This window comes from Filicampus tigris, chromosome 3 (genome assembly GCF_054856515.1).
Source record: "Filicampus tigris isolate MCC_2025a chromosome 3, RoL_Ftig_1.0, whole genome shotgun sequence".
Lineage (NCBI taxonomy): Eukaryota > Metazoa > Chordata > Actinopteri > Syngnathiformes > Syngnathidae > Filicampus > Filicampus tigris.
The window spans coordinates 4,765,868-4,778,373 of NC_141219.1; the positions used below are offsets into that span (position 1 = coordinate 4,765,868).

General features: G+C 43.0%; 1 protein-coding gene across 2 annotated transcripts in view; it reads right to left on the reverse strand.

Annotated features, from left to right (window-relative positions):
- Nucleotides 1-12,506, reverse strand: part of cskl (c-src tyrosine kinase-like) — a 42,713-nt gene that overhangs the window by 20,850 nt on the left and 9,357 nt on the right. The window lies entirely within an intron of this gene.

Consider the following 12,506-nt stretch of genomic DNA (forward strand, 5'->3'; position numbering starts at 1 on the left):
GGGCGATGCAAAGCACACTTTATTTATACTGCGCCTCTTCCACCGCGGTGAGCTTCAGCGAGGAAACGGCCGACTCACAGGAAACGCAGAATAACAACGTAACACGGGTAAACAGATTTTAGACAGGCTTCCTATTTATTTGCAGCTTGGCCCAGATACTTATGAAAAAAAAAAAAGAAGCCACACATTGCCAGAGGGAAATCTAATTTATTAAGACTCAATTAAACGACAGCCACAACTTCACTTCACTCAGCACAAGGACACCATTATGCATATCACCAGTCAACAACATTCCTCACAAATCCTGTGCTGGGTCAGTGAAATACCATACAAGCGACATCTTACATGTTACTGGGTGCTGCAGCAACATCTTACTTTGTAGTCCCAATGACCTTGAATTTTGATCGACGCATTCTAATGAGCTCTTTTTCCAAACGCAAACAGGTAAAATGGCCGCCAGGGGCTCCTTTACACTGTTGTATAATGTTTCAAAACAGCGTGACTGTAGCAGAAGAGTAATATGGAAATGTGACCTGGTGAGCATGCAAATGTACAGTTTCTATGCATTCTCTGCAATTGAAGTGTCACTTGAATGCATCTCATTCAACTATGTGTCGTTTTGTTTGTTGGCAACTGTGAGCCCTTGAGCCTGGACTCGTAGGCCAAAATCTGTGTTCGTCCTTTCATTTAACCACAGAACCATGAATCCATTCAAATGGTTTATTAATTGTACTTTTGCCACAAAAACATCATATTAATCCACAAAATGTCCAAAGTCCAATTTGATCACAATGGTAAATGGAGTGCACTTGCATGGCGTTTTTTATCTACACCATATGTTGTCAAAAGCGCTTCACCAAGCCTCATATTCACTTCTTTGAACATTTTGTACATATGCAGACGACGCACGGCTGCGGCAACCTACGGAAAGGTTTTCCTTTCTAATAACTTACTTTAAACTCCAGGATCCTCTGCCGTACACTGGCCAACGGCAGAATCCAGGGCGTTTTCACGTTTTAAATCCATCTGTGTTCTGTTGTAAATGTTATCCAACACCAACTAAGCTAACCGTCTCTCCATTCCAGCGACCAATCACGGCTGACCTGCTTTCTGAAGCTGAGCCGTGATTGGTCGTTACCTGAGCCCTGAGCAGCTGTGATGTCATTTTCAGTCGACAGAAGTGACAAAATGGCCGCCCCCCTGAGATGGCTGAAAAGGGGTGGATTTTGCTGCTTAACCCATATTCCACAAACGCAATATTATTTGTTGACGTACCGTTTCGGTACCGGTATCGAGGTATTTTATGCAGGTATAGTATCATATTCAAAAGTTGGGTCTCGTGACAACATTATGTCAGTGTATATATACATTTTATGGGAAGTCAAAACGGTGATACAAAGTAAAAACATTCCAATGGGGACAAAAGAGAAGAAACAGGAAGTAGTTTACATCCTTTCAGTTACGTTGAATCCCTGAGCGGTCGCCTTCTAACTTCGTCAAAGTGAATGGGAAAAAAAAATAGAAATGAGCGTGACAGAGAAGTGGACAAGCAGACAGGTGGACTGACAGACAGACGGACGGACATGACGTGACGTCACGGAGCAGTGGGCTGCTCGGACTTGCCGCTGGCGTCGGACAACAAAAGCAGGCAGGCCGGAAGTGGAAGAAAGAAAGGAAGAGGGTGGGGGTGGGGGGTTGGGGGGTTGAAGGGCCAGCGACGGCTGGGCCGCAGAGGGGGAGGAAGGGTGATGCTGGGCGATGGCGACTGCTTATTGTTTGAGCTTGAGTGCAGTGCTTCTGAGTCTCAGTGTGGACAGACACAAACACACACACACGCACACGCACACACACACTCTACAGCTCCGGCTATTTATATCCTCTGAATCCATATAGGTGGGGGCAGCCTGCACTTGCTTTTATCAGCACATACATTATGGGGTTGTTGAATTAAATTAAAGAGTCTAGTCTGCTCTGATTGCCTGCCTTCGAATGACTGATTTCTTTCTCTCCGGGAGGTTTCCCGCACACGTACATTTCTGATGTGTGGCGTTTCTTCAAAGACTCGCCACTGCTTTTGGATACACTCGCACATGGTTAAAGGCCTTTTCGTACTGCACTTTGCAGGGCGCATCGTGCCATTGACTAACTCATTCATTGTTTATGTGCTGCGAATTCGTGACGGCGGAACGCCGAATTTAACCCAGCAGCGGCATCGCCGTGCGCATCCAACAGGAGAGGCAGGTTGGCGGATTGTTTTCAGAGTGCTAACAGCAGTACACCAACCAGCTGGGAAATCATCCATGTTACTTACTTCCTGATAGACCACGAAGTAACCACTCGAAAATACAGGCAAGCTTGCACCGGACTGCCATCGACCTGCGGTGTACACTGGTGTTGCATGGGACAGTATCGAAGTCAAAATTCTGGTATCGTGACAACACTAAAGAAGAGCAAGTGCAGCGTGAAAAGGCGCTCGCGTGGGTCTTTTGCCCTTACCCACTGCCGACCGGCCCCCTTTGGTGCAAGATGTACCAATGCAAGAACAGCTTCAGTTGCCATGACGAGGGGGCTAAGCTAGGGGACGGCTACATTTTTAACTGGCGTCCAAAACAACTGAGGGCGAACTGCAAAGGCAGCCAATGAATGGATTGGATTTGGATTGGTGGAGAAAGCACTTAAATGTACAAATTGCCCAATTAGCACATCAGCGTGCAGGTCTTAGCATTGGGCACATTCCGAGGAGTAAAGCTGCAGGATATTAGGAAAATATGCGATAATGTTGTTGAATATTACATTGCTATGACAAGGTTAAAGTTTTTCTGCAAACAAGGACTCCATATAGTGAGTACCTTATAGACACAAAGGGGAAAAAAGATTAGCATTATTTAAATTCAATTCCAAAATTGGCTATGACACATTTATTCGGATTAAATGCCTGATCGTTATAAACGCACCCGTTTGGAATATTGTGACCCGATCAAGCCCATACCGATTGAACTGGTACATTTGCCGCTCCATTAGGAAGAGTTAACTCCGCAAATGGGAAATGTACACGAAATAACGCTAACATTTAAAGTAGAAATGGACGGAGTGATGTTTTGTTGACACGAAAGTCGCTACCGATTCTTCTACTACTACTTTCATTATAATTGGTCAATCTGCGCATGTCAAATTTGTTCCACTCGAAAGTGTTATGCATGAAGATGTAAATCCTAGGCGGATCAATATTTTTAATATTCATGAACAGTGCACCCGATCATAATTCAAATCCGAACTCTGATCTGACTGAATAAATGTTGTCCACCTAAACGCAGCCATTGGTTTTGCCGACAGCACGCAGAACGCTGGGTTCGGGAGTTGCTCCCAGATTATTTCTTTCTTTTCAAATCGATATTACATAGAGTGCAAATTCTAGTGGTATTGATCACGTGTCTATATCGCGACGTTTATTGATGTTGAATTTCGCCTGGCCCGAGTGTCGATATAATGGATGGATGGCAATTGACAAGGAATTTATTTGAGTGGATTATCGCCACCTGTAGCCAGACACAAACTGGGATGATGTGTCCACTGTCAGGCATAAAAACTCGCGTCTCAAATGTTCTACCCTAGGGAGGGACACATGCACACCTGGATGCAGTCTGTCAAAAAGGACAACGTGTAGTATCTTGGAGGTGACAAGGAATGTGTGTGTGTGTGTGTGTGTGTGTGTTGGGGGTCGGAGGGGATTTGACTGCTGCCTGCTGTTGCCTCATCTCCTTTGGTAGCAACACATGACAAGTCTTCCATTGAGGCCGCGGGGAAGAGGAGGGAGGCAAAGCACATGCACACAGAGACACAAAGAACATCATTAGCAACAGACACAGCGGGGTGCGGGCACAATATGTCAGCGCCAAATCTCTTTTAATAAAGAGATGCATTCAGTACCAATGACACCATGGAGAAACACCCACATCGTGACTAGGAGAAGGAGGAGGAGAGGCGCATTGGCAAAAATGGGAAACGAGAATAAAGGGATGGTTCATCTGTCGGGGGGGGGGGGGGGGGGAATCATATTTGGCTCAGGAATACAGATTACACCGATTACATGGCTGCTCTGAAGGACACCAAGTCAGACTTCTAATGATCGTAGACAACCTTAATTGATATGCATCTCCTATTAAAGCAAGTTGTTCAATTGACATTTTGGTGATAACGCTATCGGCGGTTTCTATTCCCAATGATTCACAAAAGCTCAACTGGTTAAAAAGTAACACAAAAGACTGCTGCGAGGCAAGATTTTGAGCAACAGCAATGTCAACTGTATAGTCATGCTTCCATTTAAAGGAAATATATCATGCAAAAAAAAGTGCCTTAATTGTTTGCACAGAATTAGTTGGGTCTCGGAGTTACCTCCCTTGCTGGTTTATAAAATACTGTCCCCACACTCGGTTTGTCCGCTGACGACTCGGCAGGTAGGCTGGGGGAAGACACTTTTGGGCAACTGCCAGACGACAATGTTTGAAACATCATCAAGCCAAAAATTTGCAGGTTTGTCTGCATTGAGTTTTGTTGGATACAAAGATTAGCGGCAATGTTTGATAAAAAAAAATTGGGGAAAAAAAATTATTTGTCTTTTCAGAGTTCAGCCATTCAATCCCAGGAATTTATTTATATTTTTTTCACCTTTTTTCAAACGTTAGGGTAAAATAGGGTCTGAAAATGTCTGGCAGTGAATGAGCTAAAAAGGGAAAAACTGGAGATTGAGTTTTTATACGGCAAGAGGTGAGGGCCAGCTGGCATTGTGGCACCTGCCGATCGTGCATATTATCGGCAGTCATGCCTCGGATTCGATGCCAGCCATGAATAATGCAATTTAGGTCGCCCTATGCCAGGACTCTAAATTATTCATCTTTGTTTGCAGGCGAGCATCCGCGCTCAGTGTGGGGCACTCACCACTCTGGGGTCCACACACGCACACTTATACTTAGAAAACAGGAAATGAAATACGGTGTGGGCATATTTGCTTGCATCCAGGAAGTGAATCTACTCCACCATTTAACATGTCATTCAACAAGCAGGGGACTTTGGTTCTTTATAGTTTGTGGATGACTAATTATTGCTGCTAACAAACAAAAACAGTTTCAGAGGACCTTGACAATAAAAAAAAAAAATTTTTTTAAATGTGCTTGGCTGCTAAAATGTGCAATAGATGAAAGAGAAAAACTTCTACAATAGTGGAACTCCCTTGGGATAAAGCTAATGAGGCCAGCACTTTCTTTTCACAGGCTACGTTTAGAAAATATAACCTAATTATCTGGGAGAGAACTGCCTAAAAAACTCACTGCTTTATGGTAGTTTCTATAGAGGGTGTTCATGTCAGAGGATTAAACGCAAAGGCTTATTTTGTCACTGCGCCCAGGCGGTTATGCACGTTTCTCAACAACCAGGAGTCCCATACGTACCGCACTCGTGAAAACATGGCCATGCAATACATCACGTGTCGTCGTTCCCTGCCACTACTGTCGCAAGTTGTGGCACGACGTCGCGGCAGGACATGATTTGCCACATGCTGCCGTGCCTTGGACACTCAGAAAACATGGGCAGACTGAACCTAAAATTTGTAGAAATAATTTGAAGCATGTCCAAAGACGGTGGAACTCACTGAAAGGCTCGCAATGACATGGAGACAGGCTGGAAGAACTTGGTCGCAGTAAAACAACAATACTACTATTGACTGCATGTATTCCCTAATCTAGAAGTGTTCACCTTATTTAACCACTTCATTATTAATACATAACATTAATTTTATGTACCCCTTCCTCAGATGTGTGCCTTGAGACAATCCCGACTCTGAGGTCCACAGACAATTCCTTTGACGTCATGTGTCATATATATATATATGCAGAATATTGTATATTATATGCAATACATACATACAATATATAATAGGGATGTGCATCTCTCCGATAAAAAAGCAATTCAATATGTATTTTGATATATTTCGAAGTGGAACGATTCGATTCAGTACACTCGCATCTTTTAAATCAAAAGCGATTTTCCAATTTTCTGGTTTTCGTGACACCCCTAGTGGCAGCCCAAGTGGGGAAACGCTGCGGCTGTAATGTCAATATTACGACTGCTCACAGAACTGACATCAAATCGTTGGAAAGTCTACCCTTCAGCGTGACTTCACACAAATGAGGAAGTGCGTGAATGCTTCCCCATTCTTAAAAAAAATGTTCCTTCTGTTTATCAACAGCGATCAAACTCAAACAAGCCTGAGTACACACACGCGGTGATATCATGTAACTTCTCCGGCTAAATAAGCATGCTGGTGCATGCTGGGGATAGCTGGATCTATATACTGATGTGGGGAGGATCGATTGTGCAGGTTTTAAACTTTAACAACTCGAGGGGAAATCAACAGGTGATTTAGCAAAATACCCCCTTTGGTGAACGTTGCACAGCTCGCCCAAATAACAACAAAGGGGGAAAAAAAAGGAAACAATGACTGATGCAAATCAGCAAATTTGGTTTGTCCACTTCCTTACCTGGTTTGGTTAAAAAAAAACAACAACAAACTTCAACAACTTCAGCACATCACAACAAAACACGTAAAATAGCACTCTTTGCTGTGGACTACACAATACTTTACTAATACTTTTTTCTTAGTAGATACTGAACAATTACAAACCCCAATTCCAATGAAGTTGGGATATTGTGCAAAATCTCAATAAAAATGGAATACAATAACATGCAAGTCATTTTAACCTATATTTAATCGACTACACTACAATGACAAGATATTTATTGTTCAAAATTATTATTTTTTTGGGGGGGTTAATATTCTCTCTGCAACATGTTCCAAAAAAGATGAGACAAGCCGAGGCTACAAAAGACTGGGAAGGTTGAAGATTGTTCAAAACACACCTCTTTGGGACATTCCCCAGGTGAAGATGTGAGTGTCATGATGAGGAATAAAAGGAGCATACCCGGATGGCTCAGTTGTTCACAAGCAAGGATGGGGCGAGGTTCACCACTTGGTGAATAACTGTGACAGAAAATAGTCCCACAGTTTTTAAGAACAACATTTGACATACGATTGCAAGGAATTGAGCGATTTCACCACATCATCAAATGTTTCAGAGAATCTGGAAAACGCTATGCGTGAAAGTGGCAAGGCCGAAAAACCAACACTTCAACACTCATGATCTTTGATCCCTCAGGTGGCACCGCATTGAAAACCGGCATCGCTGCGTAAACGATATTGCTACGTGGCCTTGGGAACATGTAAGAAAACCATTGTCCGTTTACAATTTGCCACTACATCAACAAATGCCAATTAAATCCCTACCATGCAAAAGGAAAAAGCCATAAACAAGTAGCAGTAACAGAAAAAACGCCGCCTAGGCTCGTTTTTGGAAATCATGGAGGGTACGTGGAAAAAAAGTGGAAAAAGACCATCGGGATTGCTAGTCATTGCAAAGTTCAAAAGCCAGCATCTGTGATGTTATGGTGTGTGAATGCAACCATACAATCTATCCAATTACTATGCAAATAATACTTGACTTTTTGAACGCGGATACAAGCAAATCTGGGGTCGGTATCAGTGGGCGTAGCGAAAGATTGCGGCCTGTTGCTCTGCTAAACATGACCGTTGGTAAGCTCGCCAGCAGGCGTGGCAGAAGAAGGGGGTGGGGGGCGGGGGGTTGCTGACCAGACGCTGGCACAGATGGAGAGAGGCCGAGGCTGGTTTGCGCCCAAGATGGCCGCCACAATGCCACCATTCTACAGTACGGTGAGGGCGATGAGGGTCTTGAGTAGGGGGGCGGGCGCTGCAACTGATCAGCAGAGAGCGCGACATTGTGACACCGAAACGTCGGAAAGCACTTCTGAACAGTCGCGGTCAAGGCTACTACACATTCCTGATATTTCAAATTGTACAACTGGATGGTTAACAAAAGGATAATTTATGCAGCATCCAGTGGAACAAAATACAAATAAAGCTGCGAGCGGGCCATCGCACCCACGCCACTTTCATGGGGAATCCTCAAAACGATCTCAAACTTTGACGCCATACTCCACCCACATAGATGGCATGGACAAAAAAACATTCCTGAACTATAGACATTTTCAGCAGGATACCAGCAAAAATTGTACAAGCATGTACACAAGTGGCAGAATTTCCACAAAAGACCTGAACTTCCAGACCTAGCATACAACCAGAGCTACTAATAAGAACCACAAAAAAAAAAAAAAAAAAAAAAAAAAAGTGTATCTGAACACGAGATGTTAAAATCAAAATGGCTGCCAAATTGGTTCAAGTGTAACTGGTTAGCTGGCATACACACTGGTTAGTTAACATACACACAAAGCACAGTGTTCAAATCAGGGTCAGATCTGGATGAAACTTGTTTGGAACACAAACTACAACCCCCAATTCCAGCTGATGGGAAGTTGGTATGTTGAGTAAAATATTGCAAAAATAAACAACAAAAACAGAATACAATGATTTGCAAATTTGCAGCTAAATTCTCTGTAATGTTTCATATTTGTATTATTCATCTTCTGTATTATTGTTTACTTTGCTTCTGTGTTGTCACTGCCTGGTGTGGATGGCTTGACGCTTGCGGAGTTATTTATGCGAGATTTGGGCATCTGCACATGCAGGTTGTCCGTCTTTTGCGAATGTCAACAGCCCTATCGGAGGTGTGTCACTTCTAGATAAAGTAAAAGATATATCAGATAAAGGTATTTAATCAGACTCGGGAACTTGTAGTGTAAATCAACTAAGCCTTAAACTTAAAAAAATAAATAAATTCAGCTTGAAATTCGGACAGCATTTTACCAATTGGATTTTGAGTCAGGCCTGGTGTACTACCCTTTAGAAAGCTTTGTCAGTTTACCGTTCAGTCACAGTCATACCTTCTTCCGTCTGTTGTCATTGTAAATGTCGCTCTATTCATGTCACACCCTGACTGATAACCGAAAGGGAGAGTTGGCTAATCAAGTGGCGGAAAAGTCTTCAGATACATCGACTCTGCGCTTTGAACGGTCTCCCTGAAAGCCGAGTGGAGCAGAGCCCAGTCCGGCTTAGGTGCTCAGCAGGGGGGTAATGGATCCTCTGTGGCACGCTCAACGCCCATTTGAAGCCCAGCCAAAGTCTGCTGACCTCAACACAAAGAACGCGTTCACTTTGGGTTTTTGTTTTTCTCTTCCACCCGTCGTGCCTTTGGCCTGTTCTCGATGCCGTGTCCGCTGTGCCTTTAATCACCGCCGGAGCAGATATTTATCATTTTGTGCAGGCCATAATGCTATAGCAGCAACAGGACATCTCAGACGGTGAAAGACGTACTCTGCACGGCGGCCCATATCGCTCTGCGTGGACACATTTGGCATTTATTTACTTCATGGCCGCCTCATGCGGAATGACAGTAGATTTAAACTAGGCGTTTGACCGATCTGATGGGCTGTATCGGATCGGATTTTGCATTTTAAACACATATTTGGTGGTTGGCTCTAACGTCTTAATTCCTGAGCCGTCCCCGAATTATGTCATTACAAACGCAGTCAGGGGCGGGTTGGCCATCGGGAATGTCAGGAAAAATATGTGAATTTGACCGAACGGCTAGTACATTTCCGGCCAGCACGACAACCGCACCATTAAAGCTCATAGGTTTGGTCATACTGGTTTGGGAGAATAAAAATTAATAGAGAAGTTCGGATTAGATCCAAAAATAATTCAAATTAGGGTTATCCAAACTAGGGCTGGGCGATATGACTGAAAACTATATCACGATATAAGTGTTTCATATTTGTCGACATCGATATATATTGAATTTTTTTCCTTTTTTTTTTTTTAACTATTGAAAACAATGACCCGAAGGAAAAATACATTTAGGTTATTTTATTTGAACATAATACTTAACCTTTAATAAGAGGTCAATGTAACTATGAAAGAGTGAAATAAACTGGTCGATATAAAGATGAAATAAACTCCATTTTAAAGATAATGTGCTTAGAAGGGCTGAGAAATGTTTGAAAAACTGTCACAATCTAAGTATTTCATATCAGTCAATATTGACAATTATTGATTTTGTTTTCAACCTTTTCTTTAAATAACAGTTAACTGTTTTTTGTACATCGTTATGGAGTGTAATCCATCAGTGCATTGTAAAAGCTTATTTGCATTAGGTCTACCCCAAAGCAGTTGTTGACACATATATTAGCCTTCATTCAATGTTCATCCAATGCAAGTGAACGAATACTCTCTCGCAGTGCATACATCATCGTTGACCTACCGTCTTAGGACTACTTTATCTTTTTAGCGGACTCATTATTGCCGTAGTCCATTCATATTTTACTTGCTTGATTTTACTTGAGTGCGATGCCGGTGTCGGATAAGGCTAACTAACGCTAGCATGTCAAAGACAAGAACTCCTCTACTTGTACGCCGTGGCTCCATCGGTGGGTTTTTAATAGGGTTATCATGCATAATATAATTTAATTGTAAGAGTTGTACTGAGTCGAGTGGTCATTTATTTGAGCAAAGTTACGGCGCTCGCTCGCTGGACACGGCCGCATAGCGCACAGCTATCTGAGTTAAGATCTAAATTCTGATTCCTGAAAAATTCCGAATAATCCGTTTACAGGTGTGTGAGTGGATAGAGTTACTCCCGCATTTGAATAACCTGATATAAGCGGAGACACACAGATGTCATGACGCAAATAGACGTAATTTCTGCTTGTTACTTTCTATCATCAACAAAACATATTATATACATACAATGCAATGCAACTTTACCCTAAGCACAAAACAATAAAACTACGGATATTCTCAGGAAATAACTGGGGATAGGTTGCAAAGGGGGAGAAAAAAAAACGGCATATGCGAATCTGCAAATGCCAAACCGTGAAAACGCAAGGGTCCACTGTTCAAGGTTTTCATCGGTGAGCAACGACTTCACACATAATTGCAGACAACAGGTATTCAAAAGACGGTTTGACCTGAGATGACACACATACCCAAAGCATGTCTTTCCAAAGTGACATCGCCAACTGTTGGCCCAGCATGCACATTAAACGGATCTGTTCGCCTTACGTGAACCTCTTTTGAAAACGCCAGTCCCATTTTACACGCTTGTTGCCGTACTACGCGTTTCAAAGGTGACCAGGCAACGGAAGCGTGATAGACAGCGAGTGGATGCACCTTGTTTGCAAGAAGCCTCCCCTCCGCATGACAATGAGGTCTGTGCAGTGCAGCAGAGCAGGAAACAAAGCTTGAATCCAAACTGTCAAACAAACATTAATAAAGGTGACTTCGCAACCATACATTTCCCTTTGAAATGTGTTCGGGCGAGGCCTTTTGAACGCCCCACTTCCTGCACGTCAATCACGCTGGCGGAAGAGCACAGAATTTCAGGTATAAGACTCGACAGATGAACATGGCGCAAATGTGACGACCTGGAAAAAGTAGCGTGAAGCACAGTCCTATATTAGATCCTTTGAGGCCAGTGTAAGCATTCGCCAGAACAGGAACTGGGCCTATATGTTCATGATATAATACGATGAATTTCAATAACTATTTCAAATTTTGTATCTTTATATTGTATTATTTAAGCCTTTATGGTAATATTACTTCTGTCTTCTTTGTCTTTACCTTCCGGCTTGTCCTGTTAGGGGTCGCCACAGCGCGTCATCCTTTTCCATCAAAGTCTATCTTGTGCATCCTCCACTCTAACACCAACTGCCCTTCCTCTTGTCTTCCTCTTGATATCTTTTCCGGCAGCTCCGTGCTCATGACTTTTCTTAGCTCAGCAATTAGCAACACGTCTCAGTTTTTACTCGTCCTTTGGTAAGAACAATAATTGTCAGAAGTGTAGCTAATCGAGCCCCGTCCACTGCTCCGTAAAATATTAAAGACAATACAAAATATTTGGTACAAAAATGCACAGTGACATACTTAAATCTGGTGCACTGATCAAGAATGTATGCGCACCTGCGCACCACTTACGTAGACCCAAGCTTTGAACGATTCTTGACTTTTGATTTCGATCTTCCATTTGTGCCCTTTGACAAGAATAAAGATGTATACCGCTATAATAGCCTCTGGAGCTAGCCACGGCAGTTTAGCTGCCCAAAAAGTAGTATATGCATGTTACGGTTACAGTACATTAGTGCTGATTTCCTTCCATACTCGTGCGAGTCAAGACTACAAAAATGAGTTGAGCGAGACAGATCTGCCCCTCCTCACTTGAGGTTGAAGCTAAGAAGGCTGCTGAAGCCCTTGGTGGTCGTGCCCTGGCTTGCAAAGGTATGTGCGTATCATGGCTTGAAAGCGCACGCAGGACAGGAAGCGACTGGCAAACAAGGCCAAAAAGCTGCAGCGTAGATCTATTTAAATATTTAACAGCATCGAATGTCATCTATATGCGAGATGGCAATGTTTCGGATAAAACTAACAATCAGATCATTTGCACGTGTTTTGAAATATGCATCTGTACCTTCGGGGGTAGGATTTGGGC